Source organism: Cnephaeus nilssonii (assembly GCF_951640355.1).
Source record: "Cnephaeus nilssonii genome assembly, chromosome: X".
In the NCBI taxonomy this organism is placed as follows: domain Eukaryota; kingdom Metazoa; phylum Chordata; class Mammalia; order Chiroptera; family Vespertilionidae; genus Cnephaeus; species Cnephaeus nilssonii.
Genome location: NC_137071.1, coordinates 128984256 through 129001092, shown reverse-complemented (window position 1 = coordinate 129001092; position 16837 = coordinate 128984256). Strand labels below are relative to the sequence as shown.

General features: G+C 42.4%; 1 pseudogene across 1 annotated transcript; it reads left to right on the top strand.

Annotated features, from left to right (window-relative positions):
- Positions 1 to 2337: 2337 nt before the first annotated feature.
- LOC307095904 (rRNA-processing protein FCF1 homolog) lies at positions 2338 to 2932 on the top strand (annotated as a pseudogene). Its single transcript has one exon. The product of its transcript is annotated as an rRNA-processing protein FCF1 homolog (transcript).
- The last annotated feature ends 13905 nt before the right edge of the window (positions 2933 to 16837 follow it).

Genomic DNA, 16837 nt, shown 5'->3' with positions numbered 1-16837 from the left:
ACCTGTAAGCCAAGAGGCTCTACAGACATGCTGCTGGCCTGCATTTCAGCAGTCTACCCATGCACGATGCCCTACTCTAGGGCCCTTTAAGAAGAAGAAATGACCTCCTAAACACAAGACATTAGTTATTATCACAGCCTGCAACCGAAAGGAATTTTCTAAAATGAACACAGCATGCTGAGCAGAAGTTAAATTGCGCTGGTTCCCTGAGTCGGGAAAGGTGTCAAGCAGATTGATCACAACACTGACCCTTATAAGGGACACTCGTGGTGCCTCATCCAATTCCCTTTTCTGGACCAGTACCCCCATTCCCCAACTGCTAGAAATGGTGGTTGCTGAGAGCTCACAGCTGCCCCCTCTCCAGAGAATTGCTCTTATGCAAATAGAGCCATCTGGCAAGGGACGTTATACCTTACCCCACTACCCCCAGGCAGCAAAGCCAGTGAGTGGCTGGCTGGGAAGTACAAAAGGCAGGCCCCTTTGCCTCAAGGTGTGACTAATTGCATGATCCAATCAAGCTACAGGGCTCCCTGTGGGGTTGGCTGAAGCTGCTCTCCAGGTGACACTACCTCCTTCCTTTCTTTTCTCTCTTTTTTTCAAAAGATTTTTTAAATTGCTTTTTAGAGAGAGAGGAAGGGAGAAGGAGAGAGACTGAAACATTGATGTGAGAAGAAAACATCAATCTCCCTCCTACATGCCCCCAACCAGGGATTGAACCCAAAACCCCCACCCTGACCAGGAATCAAACCAGCAATCTTTTGGTGACCACACCCACCCAACCAACTAAGCCATAGCAGCCAGGGCTACCTCCTTTCTCTGCTCCTCCCTTCTTCCCTCACTCTCTTTCTCCTGAGAACACTCCTCTAATAAATCACTAGCCCAAGAATTCCTGCCTCAGATTCTGCTTTTAGATTCTTGATGAAGATGCTCCTTTATGTTGAGAGCAAGAGCAACCCTATACAGCAGAAATGCTACCTCTTTGCAGAGCCCCACCAGGAGGACCTGAACTCTGACCTCCCACCTCTGATCTCGGACCCAAGTCAGGTTCTCCCTCTTGCTCACTCTTGTAGCCAGAACAACTAAACAAAACTTTGTCTGCTTAATATCTTGTCACTCTACGCCCTCCCCAGTCACCACCCCAGGTCAGACTCTCATGGCTTCTCAGCTAGGTAACGTCAAATCTTCCTAATTGGTCCTTCTGACTTCAGGCCTATTAGCTGCCTGCTGGTATTTTCCTGAATGACAAATATGATCATGTTTCTTTACCCTCAAACACTCTTATTGGTTACCTTATTTCTCTCAGACTGATAATGATTGCCACCCTTTATTGTCTATAATAATAAAAGTGTAATATGCTAATTAGACTGGAAGTCCTTCCGGGTGAAGCCAGGGCTTCTAGGGAAGCCCAGGTCCTGGGTGCCAGAGGGAAGCCAGTGCCAGCAGCTGGAGGAAGGAAGGCCTACTCTTGCACGAATTTCATGCATCGAGCCTCTAGTATATAAATAAGTGATTAACATTCATTATCTTATCCTGTGAAGTAAAACTACAACAAAGTTATAATTATCCTCTTTGGCAGATAAGAACATTGAGTCTCTGGAAGGGTAAAGAATTCACACAGCTTATAGTTACAGGATAATCTGAAAAGAGTTCTAGCTGACTTAAAGTCATGTTCTTAATCTTATCACTAGGTTGCCTCAATAAATCTAGACTCAGGATTCTGGAATTCAAAGCTCTCTGTGGATAGTTTTTTAAATGCCCTGGCCAGATGGCTCAGTTGGTTGGAGCATTGTCCCATATACCAAAAACATTGTGGGTTTGATTCCTGGTCAAGGCACAAAGCTAGGTGGTGGGTTCCATCACTTGTCGGGGTGGGAACAGGAGGCAATTCACCAATGTTTCTCTCTCACATTGATATTCCTATCTATCTATCTATCTATCTATCTATCTATCTATCTATCTATCATCTATCTATTATCTATCTATCTATCTATCTATCTATCTATCTATCTATCTCTTTCTCTCTCACCTTCCCCTCTCTCTAAAATCAATAAAAATATACCCTTGGGTGAGGATTTAAAAAATGTATCTCCCCCAATTCATCACACTCCTTACCCCAGCCAAACCAGATAACTTGCCATTCCTTCAACACACCTGGAGCATCCTTCTTTCCTGGTTCTGTTGTTTTCTGTGACTAGAAGGCCCTCTGCCCACACATCTACCTCTCATACCCTTGTGGCAGACAGCACATTCTCTTCTACAATATGACCTTGACCTTCCTCCCATCAAGAAATGGGGGGGGGGGGGTGATTACGGAAGAAACAAGAGTGCGACGTGAACATGGGGAAGCAAAAGAAAACAAGGAAGTATGCTACCATGAAGCGAATGCTTAGTCTCAGAGATTAGAGGCTTAAAGAAAAGGATAGATTAAAACCTAAAAAGAAAGAAAAGAAAGATCCCAGTGCACTCAAAGAAAGAGAAGTCCCCCAACACCCCTCCTGCTTATTCTTTCAATATAACACACAGCTAGGCCCACCTTACCACATCCTGGTTGATACCAACTTTATCAACTTTTCCATTAAGGCCAAACTTGACTTAGTGCAGTCAATGATGGATTGTCTCTATGCCAAGTGTATCCCTTGTATAACTGACTGTGTAATGGCTGAAATTGAGAAATTGGGGCAGAAGTATCGAGTGGCTCTAAGGATCACCAAGGATCCAAGATTTGAACGATTACCATGCACACACAAAGGAACCTATGCAGATGACTGCTTAGTACAGAGAGTACTCAGCACAAGTGTTATATTGTGGCCACAGTTGACCGGGACCTTAAACGAAGAATCAGGAAGATCCCTGGAGTTCCATCATGTACATTTCTAACCATAGGTACAACATTGAGCGGATGCCAAATGATTATGGAGCCCCTCGGTTCTAATACTTAAAATTTTTAGACAGAGTTTCTCTGCTTTCCTTCAAACAACTTTCTCTGTTGCAGGTTTATTAAACATGCTACAGCATGCATTATTGCCCCACTCACACATTTGCTGTTATGAGCTGAGAACAGTTAAATACACTCACTTTTTGGTGGTGTTTTGAAAATGATACTGATGTTGTTTTGAAAATGATATTTTGTGTCGTTTAAATTTTTGTTGCATCTTTTTATAAATCAGATGACTACTCACAACTTAAAAAAAGAAAGAAAGAAAGAAAAAGAAATGGGGCTTGTGGCCCCTCCCCGGCTGCTCATAGTGATTCTCTATCAGTAGAATGTTGCAGAAATGATGCTACATGATTTCCAAGACTAGGTCAGAAAAGTCCACCCAACTTCTGCATTAGACCACCATGCTATAGAGGCCATGTGTAGGCACTCTAGTTGGCAACACAGCTGAGCTCCCAGCCGAGTTTCCACTGAAGGCCAGCATCAATTCCAGTTCTGAGAGTGCACCATCTTCGACATCCAGGCACTTGAGTTTTCAGATGATTGCAGCCCCAGTCACATTTGATCAACACTACATAAAAGACCACAAGCAAGAACTGCTCACCTGAGACCTTCCTAAATTCCTCAGCATAACATTTTCAGCAAACTAAAATGATTGTTTAATGCAACTAAATTTCAGGGTAAATTATTATATAACCATAGTAACCACAATACACCTACAATTTTCCAGTGCCCTCATTAAATGCCAATTCTGTAGGAAACCTCCCTTGTGGGATTTAATTTCTACCTTCCCCAAACTCTCATAATAGCTTCTCAAATATATTACTTATTACAGTTGTCCTTTTATGATAGTTGTTTGTGTGCTTGCCTTTTCTCAGTCATCAATACATCTTGAGAGGAGGAATAATGCAGTATTAATATTCATTAATCTTGCCAAAACCGGTTTGGCTCAGTGGATAGAGCGTCGGTCTGCGGACTGAAGGGTCCCAGGTTCAATTCCGGTCAAGGGCATGTACCTTGGTTGTGGGCACATCCCCAGTGGGAGGTGTGCAGGAGGCAGCTGATCGATGTTTCTAACTCTCTATCCCTCTCCCTTCCTCTCTGTAAAAAATCAATAAAATATATTTAAAAATAAAATATTAAAAAATATATTCATTAATCTTTATATTCCATAACTACTAACCAAGAGCCTGGCACCAAGTGACACAGGGCTGTGACACAGAGGCTGCAGGAGTCCCAGTAAGTTCCTCTTAAATGGCTGGCACATAAACTTACACTGTCCCACTCTCTCTGAGCTCTAGCACTAGGTGGTGTCATTGGGCGGGGCACAGGGACATATGGGGAGGAACTGGATTGTCTGACATTGAGGCAGGAACTCGGGAGCAGCTTTCTCAATATACTGTATCTCCTATATCACAGTTCTTTGATTTCAATAAATATTTGTTGTCATGGACTAAATTGAAGAGATAAGGAATGTCTTATTCTCTACCAACAGGAGAGAGTTGCAAATCTCTATGCATATTAGAATTACAGTGTTTTGCTGTACTCCAGACCCAAACAAAAGAGTAAGACTTGCTAGTCAGAGTGAAAAGCTCCATTAAATAGAAGAGACAGTATAGTGTTGTATCATTGAAGAGAATGGATTTTGCCAGCCTTGATAAGATCTTGGTAAGCTACTTGTCATCTCAGAACTTTAGTTATTCCCCTCTAAAACAGATCAATAGTGCCCACCTCCTAGAGTTGTCCTGAGAAGAAAATAAGATAATTTTTGTAAAGCACTCAATTTGAAGCTTCAACAAGCTTTCAATAAATGGTAGCTATTCATATGATAGGTAGTGAGTGTATATTAAAATTCCTGAGACAACGTCAATTTCGTAGTTTCGTTCTTGTCTACACAATGATTTGTCACATAAATCACTAAAAGCTATTGTTAAGACTCCTTTTAAATATATTCATAGACCATAAATAATCTTTGGCCAAACCATTAGTCCTGATTTTTGTTTCAAAAAATATCGTCACCAAACTCATAGCTCACAGGACCAAAATCTCATGCCTTTGATGGTTCACCCGCTGTTCTGTATCATGAGTACAGGAACCAAGCCTTAGTGATTCTTTCACACTCAGCAGGTAATCAGAGTAAGGAGAGTATCTTAAACTGGATTTAGTTGCCAGCTACTGCTGTCGTAATAATACTGATCTCAAGTTGTTGCCATGGTGGTTTGGACTGTAGATAATGCTTCCTAGAGACACTAGATGAGGCAACAGCCCCAAAGAGGCATTTAGAAGCAAAATATGAACATTACTAAATGATGCACAATTCCAGAGCTCACCATTTACAGTTGTATTCTAGTGTGTATCATTCACATAGGATACAATGTAAGGGTGTCTCCTGGGGTTGGGCAATATGGCAACTTGGATGCCATAAATGTTATGTGTATGCATGTGCCCTTACCCAATCTGCCTTCCCCACTGCAGAAGAAAAATAAAGCTAATAGCACACTCCACCCCAATCTGCATCTCTGAGTTCTCTCAAGTATACTTTATTCTGAAAAAGAGGATAAATAATATGTGCAGTGGTTATTTTACGAGTTGTAAAGACATACTCTCAAACTATTATCTAGCATGAAAGGCTCAAAACAGATCTGGCTTTCTTATTTTTCCAAAACAGAGAAAATTCTTTTGTCATAAACTTTTCTTAAACAAATGTTCCAATTTTCTGTTCTCAAAAAGGTCCCCCTTCCTCTACCAAAACAAATAAGCAAATAAGCTTGTTCACAACTCTACTCATTATGCAACATCAACATTTATGAGCAGGACAACAGTGGGGAATATAATGAAAGAAGATAATTTGAACCCCCCCCCCGCCACCTCACCAAAAAAAAAAATGACTTTAAACATAAAAAGGGTTAAAAAATCCTTGGCTTTGTTCTTAATGTGTGCATTTGTATTATGCATGGGGATTCCTTTGGATGGCTTAGACAATACCAAACAATGCTGAATCATAAACCTGGACTACACCCAAATAAACCCAGAAGCAATGTGTTTACAGTATGGAATCTTCCAGCACCAAGAGTCTTGGAAGACCTTACTTAATCCATCATAATCCCTTCTGTTCTAGCTTTTCCATTTCCTTTTATGTTGTCCTCAGTGGGAATGGAAACACCTCTCACCATTAAGACCCCTTGCTATATAGAGAGTCAGTCCTTCCTTTTGGGTACAGGTCATTGGATTCCCAAACATTTACCAAAAGAGAAAAGCTTGCAACCCACATGCTCTGGTGTTGTTGTTGTTTTTTGTTTATTTGTTTGTTTTGTGAGTGTGTGTTTGTGGTTGGTTTTGTTTGTTTTTGTTTTGTTGTTGTTGTTTTTGCTATCTATTCCAGCCCCTGAATGAACTGAGAGATCAAAGCAGTGGGAGGGAAGTATGGACCCTTGCTTAGTGTATAAAAATTAGAATAGGACAATGTGAAGAAGTGAAGAAGTGGTGAAAAGTGGAGCTGTTGGCACTTAAAGACCAAAAGCACTTCTCCTGGATTTTCTTTCTGTTCTAAACATATTTCCCCCATGTTGAGACCTTTCATCGTGATCAATGAAAGTGCTCAATAATAATAACCACAATACCTGCTAACTTTTCAATATTCTTTACAGAACCTCTGCCAGGGACTGAACACATTGACTCTTCATAAGGATGTTGCAAAATAGGTATTATTGTTACTATTTTATTGAAAATAAAACCAAGATTCAGACAGATAAGAGCATCGGGTTAGAAGGCAGCAGAGCTGGGATTGGATCACAAGCTTACTGACCCGGAAGCACACAGCAGGCTGCCTTTGGATTATGCAAACCACACTGCAACTTAAACCACATTCCACCGAAAGCATTGGTCCAGTTTGTACTCAGAAGTAGGATTTCCCTATGGATCTAAAATATGTTTCTCCCGCCCTAACCGGTTTGGCTCGGTGGATGGAGTGTCAGCCTGTGGACTCAAGGGTCCCAGGTTCGGTTCCAGTCGAGGGCATGTACCTTGGTTGCAGGCACATCCCCAGTGGGGGGTGTGCAGGAGGCGGCTGATTGATGTTTCTCTCTCATCGATGTTTCTGACTCTCTCTCCCTCTCCCTTCCTCTCTGTAAAAAAAAATCAATAAAATATATATTTTTTAATAAAATAAAATATTTTTCTCCCATCTGAGTATTCCATACTTTGTCAAGATTTTTTAATGAGGTACAAGTCCTTACATCTTGTTATATTCTAAAATAGACCAACCCTTTCTTACCCTTCCCTTTGCCCAAGGCCCTCCCCACCATCTACTTTTTCGCACTCCCTGGCATCCACAGCAAGATGAAGGGCCAGGTGGTCAGTGATCACATAGCTGTTGAGATGGGAACATAACTTTTTAAGCAGACATGTGTCCTTGTTTCTTTGGAAACAAACATTTTTTTTAAGTATGAGTACACTGCAACAATTATACTATCACCAGAATAAGATACAGCATATACTAATTATTTCACTTATATTTGGTGAGCCATTAGGATGATAATATTTTCTCTAACACTTTCTTACATCGTTAGGAAAAGTCTGAATTGATACAAACTCTGGAGGATAATAGGGCAATATCTCTGAAATCTATAAAAATAACATGTGCACATACCATTTGTCTTAGATGAACTTCTCTGGAAACAGAGGCTGAGACAGGGACTCCTGTGCAGATAAATTATAGAGGGAATGTTCTTAGAAGAAACATGTAAGGGAGTAAGGGAAGTAGGGTGGCAGGGGGAGGAGCTAGAACAAGATGTGGCTTCAAATCAGTCTAGCCCCAGCCTGATCCCACAAGGAACTTTTGAGTGAAAATTGCCCCGCAGAGTTTGTCCTGCCCAGAGACAAGGAGGATGGGCTGTTATTATTCACACATCTGTCAATCATTGACCAAGGCCTGTCCCCAGAAGGATGAGTAACTTCCAAGACATCTGTGGGCAAGGCAGCAACTGTCAGTCAATAGCAGTTTTCCAGAAAAGAAAGCAGGTGTGAGCTTTCAGCAGCCAACATCCGCAGCAGCTAGGGAATAGGTATGGCAGGCCCATAAAGGAGATCTGGGCCAAGCATCAACTACACCTGCCATCAGTTGACCCAGCAATTCCATATCTAGTAACTTATCCTCAGATACATTTGCAGACATGTAAAGTGATGCCTGTCCAAGTTTATTCATTGCAACTTTGTTTATAAGTAAAGGCCCATCAATAAGCTACTGGTTAATTACATAAGGGTACATCCATGCAATGGAATATTAAGTGGATGTGGGAAAAATAAGAGTAAGGAAAAAAGATTTTAATAAATAAGAGTAAGGAAATCTCCCATGTATGGATATGGAATGAGTTTAAATGTGTGTTTTTATCTGAAAAAAGCAAGGTGCAGAATACAATATGTATAGTATGCTGCTATATATCTTCTCTGTAAGAACATATACACTGAGTGGTCAGATTATTATGATCTCTGAACGCATAATAATCTACTACTCAGTGTATATCCTATATAATAAAAGGCTAATATGCAAATTGTCCCCTCGACCAGGAGTTTGACCAGCAGGCAGGTCGGCCAACTGCCCATGTCCCCTCCCCCTGGCCAGGCTGGCCGGACCCCACCCATGCACGAATTCATGCACTGGGCCTCTAATATATATACACTGAGTGGCCAGATTATTATGCATTCAGAGATCATAATAATCTGGCCACTCAGTGTATATATGTATTTGTTTAAATATGCTTTACGTTAACCCTGGAAGGATAAACAAGAAACTGGAAGCATTGTGGTTGAAAAACAGAGTGAGAAGTTGAGTTTTCAATGTATATCACTTTGCACCTTGTGAATTGTATACTACACGAATATATTAGCTATTCAAATGAAATGAATAAAATGGGTGGATAAGTAGGTAGATAGATTACAGACAGATGGATAGATATGCTGATTTGCCCTGATTCCCAACCAGGAGTTTCTGACGCTCTTGACAACCAAAAGAGGCAGAACCAAAAGGGCATTTTGAATCCAATTATTTTCCTATTCATAAGTAACTTCCTTTCTGCTGGTTGCTAATGTATTTCCTGTATTTGTGTGTAATTTCTAATTTAACCAATAGCTTATTTTCTGAAAGGCTATTTTAGATCCTCCATCCATCCCATTATTCATACCTCTCCATGGAAGTTTGATTTCTTTATCAAGATGAAGTCAACGAACTATTGCAACTGCAACAGTCTTTTTTTTTTTTTTTGAAATCTGAGCCAAACTATAGTCCCAAGCTATGAACAAACTGAAGTACCAAGCAAAATAGAGACAGACTCATAGATAGAGAGCAGGCTGACAGCTCTGGTGAGGAGGGGTGGTTATTGGCAGGGGTGGGGGGTGGGGGGTAGAGAGATTGAGCAAAAAAAGAAAAAAAGGGAGAACTATGGACATGGACGACAGTGTGGTGATGGTGGGGGTGGGGAGGAGGTGGGTGGAGGTGGAAGATGGCATAGAGGGGATAAATGTTGGTGGAAAAAATAAAATAAAAATTTTGTAATTGAAAAATGTATTAATCAGGGCACTCATTTTATTAATGAGATGCTAATAAATGTCTCAAAAACAAAATATCTCTGTGGCTGACAAATTTAGGCTAAATAGATTTTTATACTACAGGACTTATCAGAGCCCTAATGGCACAATGTGCATTTGGAATCTCCTGAGCTGCAGAATTCTCTCTAAAACTACCTGACTACAGAATTTTGGAGAAGGGCTCAGCTGAGTCATCCGAAGGCTCACTCATGTGACTGGCAGCTTAGCTGTTGGCTGAGAGTTCGGTGTGAGGGTCTCAGGGTGGTTGGATTTCTCACATGGCACCTGGCATCCCCCACAGCAAGCGTCCCAAGAGAACCAAGCAGAAGTTGCACGGCCTTCTATGAAGTTGCCTCAAAAGTCATGCAGATTGCTTTGCTGATTCTATTGATTACAAATGAGTTGCTCTGGTCCGCTCAGGTTCAAGCGGAGAGGCCACAGAACCCACCTCTTCTGCTGACCTTGGCTGACCTGTCTGCCACTTTTGGGCTCCCCAGGAAGTACTTAGGTGCTAGCCACCATCAGAAGCTGCCCTCCTTAGGCTCTCAGCACCTGCTTGAAGCTCCAGGCCATCCACAGTTTGTGTCTGTCTCCACAGGACGTGGCTGTGTGGGGGAGGCGTCAGCCCGCACTCTCAGGCCTGTTTGTTAGCATCATCAGCAACGTCCCAGGTTCCCCGGGCTCCACCTCCCCCTGCCTTCGCCTGCCAGCCAGCTGTCCATCTTGATCACTCCAAAGTCTGTTTCTGAAAGGCCTATGTAGGAGGAACTGGGTGTCCAAACGCTGAGTCTCCCATGAGGGGGAGGTGCTGTTCAGATGTCAGGGAAAGTGCTGGGTGTGTCTCCCCTTCCTGGAGCTACTCCTCTGAGACTGACCCGGAACATGTCCCTGCCCTGGGCCGGACGGAGACCCTCCTATGCCGCCCAGTGCGACCAGCGGGAAACCGGGAGTCTCCGCCCTCCCCGGCAGGGAAGCACCGCTCAGGTCCCCGGGCCAGCAGCCTGGAAGGCCCTCCCTCCCCCAGGCCAGTCAGGGGCGCTTCCTGAGATTGCTCCAACCAGAGGCTTGGCCGCTGCTGCTGTCTCCTCTGCCAAGGTCAAATGCAGGGTGTGGCAGGCAGGGCTCCTGAGGGGGGGTGGGCTGTAAGACCTAGGGCGGGTGTTTTCCTTTGCCTGAGCTGCGGCCTTTTTGGTTTGGGGGGTTCCTACCGAATGCAGGCCTCCCGGCTGCTGCTTGTCCATGTCTCCCCAGTGCTTCCCACCCCAGCCTCTCCTCAGGCACCTGGAATCCTCACCGCCCTCCCTCCAGCGAAGCCTCGGGTGAGTAGCTGCAAAAGAAGCTCCTGTATGTACTTGGGTTTAAAAAAACAACACATAATGCTCCTCATCTCCATCCATGCTATTGGAAATGGTAAGAAGGCCTTCCCTTTTTTTTACCGCAGCGTAGTATTCCATTGTGTAGATGTTACCACAGTTTTTTTAATCCACTCATCTGCTGATATAATGAACAACGTAAACTGATGAACAAAAACAGATCCAGAGACAGAGAAGCATTGATCAGACTGTCAAACCTCAGAGGGAAGGCAGGGGAGGGTGGAGGTAAGGGGGAGAGAGCAACCAAAGGACTTGTATGCATGCATATAGGCCTAACCAATGGACACAGACACCAGGGGGGTGAGGGCATGAGTGGGGGGTGGGGGGTAATGGGGGGATAAGGACACATATGTAATACCTTAATCAATAAAGAAAACAATTTTTAAAAACACACAAAACAATGATGCTTTCTCTCTGACCTGCTCTGGTCTCCTGGGCAGCCAGAAGCTCTGCCCCTTTTCATAGCTGATGTCACGTGGGCCACTGGTCTCGACTCGGGTGCTCTGAGCTGTGGAGCCCAGCCTGGACTCTGGGCCTCGATCTTTCCAGGGAAATAACCCTCCCCTAGCCGGGATATCCCTCCCACTCTCGGCCTGCCTCTCGCCACCTCACCCTTCCCACCAGTCCCCAGGTGTTTCTGTCCTTCCTTGATATAAATCCCCTCCTCAGCTGGACCTCAGATGGTGATTCCAGGTGAATGTTCCCCAATTTAATTTTATTTCCAGTCCGGCCCTGGGAGGAGGTGCACAACAGGTCTGCCTATTTGGCCACCATCTTCTCTCAGATCAGTGCATCTTTTTTTTTTTCTTTATTGATGAAGGTATTATATATGAGTCCTTATCCCCTCATTTCCCCCCACCACCACCCCACTCATGCCCTCACCCCCTGGTGTCTGTGTCCATTGGTAAGGCTTATATGCATGCATACAAGTCCTTTGGTTGATCTCTACTCCCTCCCCCCACCCTCCCCTGCCTTCCCTCTGAGATTTGATGGTCTGATAGATGATTTTGTGTCTCTGGATCTGTTTTTGTTCATCAGTTTATGTTGTTCATTATATTCCACAAATGAGTGAGATCATGTGATACTTATCTTTCTCCAACTGACTTACTAGTATTTCATTTAGCATAATGCTCTCCAGCTCCATCCATGCTGTTGCAAATGGTAGGAGTTCCTTCCTTTTTACAGGGGCAGAGTATTCCATTGTGTAGATGTGCCAGTTTTTAATCCACTCATCTGCTGATGATCCTTTTTGAAACTAAAATTTGAGGGGATGAAATCATACTCTATAGTTTACATTGACAAAAAAAAATTAATTTTAGTATAGAAATTTTGACTTCTCTGTTTCAGACCATCAATATTACTTCAATCCTTCAATATATTTGTCTATGGAAGTAAAGTTGAACAACTAGATTTTTTAAATGCTGACTTCCTTTATCATCAAACTAAAGAAAATATCAGAAATATTTTATTTTATTAGGACAATGAATCAAAAATGAGGACCACACACACACACACACACACACACACACACACACTTAAGCTTATTATGAAATTCCCTGTCAGCAAGTCTGAGGATTATATAACCATTACAAATACCTTCTTCCCAGTTCAGTAAAACAACATTAGCAGCAAAGGCTCAGAGTATGTGAGCAATGCATAATTAACACATTTTGAATATCGTGAGGCTAAGGCAAGAAAATCTTTCACAAGCTCTTAATGTACAAGAAAGGTTTCACATATTCAGTGAAGGAAAGAGTAAAACAGGCTGACTGAATAAGTTTGAAAATGGTGGAATAATTTTTTAAGTGGGAGGGAAACATAGGTCTTTGTCCCAGGTCCTTGTGCATTTGGTTAAGCAAGTTGGTCAAGAAGACAGAGGAGGTAGCCCTGGCTGAATAGCTCAGTTAAATTAGAGCATCATTCTGATATGCCAAGGTTGTAGGTTCGATCCCCAGTCAAGGCACAAACAAGAATCAACCAATGAATGAACAAGTGGAACAACAAATCAATGTTTCTCTCTCTCTTTCTGAAAAGAAAAAAAAAAAAGACAGAGGAGGCAAAAGTGACTCTTCCACCCCTCCAGTCAAACCGGGAATGACGATGTCACCACTAAGCAGGTGAGCTGGGCAGGAGAGCACATTCTCAACATTCTCAATGGCAGGTGACAGCACAAAAATCAGGGGACAAAACCCATGGGAGATGGCTCAGGCCTGGAGGGAGGACTGGCTTGTTGAGAAACATTAAGTGTGCTGGAACACTGGTCATGGCCTCTCTAATCACAGGCCAGTGTACAAGAGGCTCATGTCACTTTACTAAGAGTGGCCCAGCTCCACAACTTTTCATGTTTCCTCGCTATTGATGAGTCTACAGGGAATGCTATCTTGACCATGTTAAACATGTGACGTATCTTAAAACCGGGAAGGACCTTAGAGATCATTTGTTTCAGCCATTTTCTGTTTGGGAAAAGTCCTCTGGTTCTCAATACATGACAACTTTCTCATCTTCAAAGGTCTCTGGGCTCAATTGTTCGTTGTCAATTTTGCATGGTCACTGCCCACTTCTGAGGTCTCCTCTGAAAACTATTCTCTCCGAGCTCTCTGTGAACTGCACACTCTCAGAATTGTCTGGGATTTCCCACTTGGCTATCACTGTGGCCAAATACCATAGTTGTACAAACTTCTCAACTTCCCACTTTGCTGCTGGAGAGAAAGTTGGTTGGGTCATTTCTAGCCATTTGACAACTGCAGTGATTTCCTGGAGAACTTCTGAAAACCACCTGCTCCATCCAGTGCTTCATGCTAAAAGGAAGCATCAGTGACTGTTTCTCCCCCGCCTTCCCCATACTTGCATTGAGAAACGTCCCAACTCTCCCACTGCAAAGTGAGAGCCAAGATTGCTACTTCAAAGCAGGAATTTTAGGAGTGGGAACTGCTTGAATTCCTGTTCTTGGTGACTGCTCTCCACTCTGTTCCAGATGTGCAGTGGTGCTTGGCACAGGAATCACAGATACACTGGACTAAGTATGTTTTTGCTTAAGCAAAAAATATATGGAAGGGGCATTATAAGGATACTGAGGTGTGTCCTGGAATTGAAGGAAAAGTTAGACAATCAATCTTCAGGAAGAGTAGAGAATGGAACTTGAGGAAAATGGCAAACTCATGAATTCCTCTATTCTCATCTTTTGGTTTTGCTTCTCTCTGCATTTTTGCTTTATTATTTTTTTTTTCTATTTCACTACAGAAGTGTTTTCTTTGTCTCCCAAGCTAATAGAAGCGAAGATTCTAAGTTAGTTTGTACAGAAGAAATAGGTACAATAGAAAAAAGGACTGTTTTCCAGCACCAAATCACCACTGGGGTGAAGTTTACAAAAATTTGAATGCAATCTGTGCACATAGAGATCAGACCCTCAGCCTGGGAAAAAGGCATGGCTGGGGACCGAGAAAGAGAGAAGTCTGAGCAGGTGCAGAATCACATTCCAAGAGATACCACAGGCTCAGTGTGGAAGTGGTGGTTTCACTTTTACATTGAAGAACAATGGTTCTTCAATAGTACGGAGAGTAACAAACCCAGGAAATAGAAAGTGTGCATGACCCTTGTATTCAATTTCCTGCTGCTAAAGGCGACAGCTAAACAGCTCAACAAAGTCAGAATGGAAGTGAAAATAAAACAAAGGAAAGGAAAAGACATTCCAAATGAACATGCAAACAGAAATTCTAGTACACAGGAAGAAATCTCATGCTAAGGGAAAAAAATCTAACAAAATTAAAATCTGATATGAACTCAATACAGGAAGAGTCAACATTATAAAACAGAAAGTGTTAAAAAGAATTGTTTAGGGTGCGCCAAGAAATCAGTGAAGATATTACATCTATTTTTAAAAGGGCTTCTAACCATAAGGACCCACCCCACCCCCACGAGCCCCTTTCCCCTCCCTTAAGGACATCCGGCCCATGCAGTGCGCCCAGGGAAGCCCAGTCCCCTTTTTCCTCCTCTAGGCACTGGGCTTGGTGACTGCTCTCCACTCTGTTCCAGATGCATTCTCATTGCTTAGACTCCTTGTGGGAGGTCTGTTCTGTTCTCCCATGGTTGTGAGTGCTTGTTTTAAAAAATAAATAGATTTTCTTTTTTAGAACAATTTTATGTTTAGAAAAACTAATCAGAAAGCTCCCAAATGTCCCTCTCCCCCACCAACCCACAGTTTCCCCTATTATTTACATCTTGATTTGGTGTTATTACTAACTAACGTCCATAGTTTACATCAGGGTTCACTCTTGGTGCTGTATATTCTATAGGTTTTGAAAGGTGTATAACGACATGTATCCACCATTACTGTGTCACACTGGGTAGTTCCACTGCCCTAGAAATCCTCTGTGCTCTACCTATTTATCCCTCTCTCCTTCCCAACCCCTGGCAACCACTGATCTTTTTACTGTCTCCATAGTTTTACCTTTTCTAGAATATCATATTGTTGGAATCATACAGGATGTAGCCTTCCACAATTGTTTCTTTCACTTAGCAACATGAATTTAAGGTTCCTCCATGTCTTTTCTTGGCTTGATAGCACTTTTCTTTTTAGCACTGAATAATATTCTATTGTCTGGATGTACCACAGTTTATTTATCCACTCACTTACAGGGGGACATCTTAGTTGCTTCCAAGTTTTGGCAAGTTTTGGTAATTATGAATAAAGCTGCTATAAACACCCATGTTCAGGTCTTTGTGTGGATGTAAATTTTCAAATCCTTTGAATAAATACAAGAAGCACAATTGCTGGGTTGTATGATATGAATATGTTTAACAAAAAAGAAAAAGAATATATATTAAGCTTTGTAAGAAACCGCCCAACTATCTTCCATAGTGGCTATACTATTTTTCATTCCCACCAGCAATGCATGAGAGTTCCTATTGGTCCACATCCTCACCGGCATTTGGTACTGCCAGTGTTCTGGATTTTGGCCATTCTAATATGTGTGTTGTGGCATGTCTCTATTGTTTTGGTATATATATATATATATATATATATATATATATATATATATATATATATATATATATATATTGTGGGGAACGGGCTGTAAGCTGACACGGTCCTTGCACCTGTAGGGGCTAGCAAGGCTGGCACCCTACCCGCACAGATTTCCCAGGCCTGTTTGGATGGCAACTAATCAGTATAACGAGAGCAGCCCCTGCCTACAGAGCTTTCCCAGGATTTGTTTATATGACTGCTATCAGTAGGATAAGAGCTACTTTCATGGCTTACCAAGAAATATGTATCCAACTAGTGAGAATTATTTTAACAAGAGACCTGTCCTTCAACTTATCCCTCCAGTAGTGATTTTAGAGAAACAAAGAATGTTTTCCTTGTGAGTGATTCCCTGCTTAGTGTCTTATGTATAAAAAGCACTGTATTACTAATAAAAGTTGCCAGAGCTTCTCGAGAGTTCTGGACCTCCTGACCCCGCTGTTGTTTCTCTTGCTTTTATTTCTCTTATTCTTTTTATTTCTCAATTCCCACCTCCCTACCTCAGCCCGGTTCAATCGTCAGGCTGGACCTGACAATATATATATATATATTTTATTGATTTCAGAGAAAGGAAGGGAGAGATCAATGATGAGAGAGAATCATTGATTGGCTGCCTCCTGCACGCTCCCTACTGGGGATCGAGCCCGCAACCCGGGCATGTGCTCTTGACCAGAATCCAACCTGACCTCCTGGTTCATAGGTCGATGCTCAACCACTGAGCAACACCGGTCAGGCTCTCTCTATTGTTTTTATTTGCAATTCCCTAATGACATATGATGTGGAGCATCTCTTCATATGCTTATTTGACATCTGTATGTCTTCTTTGATGAGATGCCTGTGCAGATCTTTGGCTCATTTTCTAATGGGGTTGTTTGTTTTCTTATTGTTGAGTGTTCAGTGAGTGTATCTTTTTCATGGCAGGTT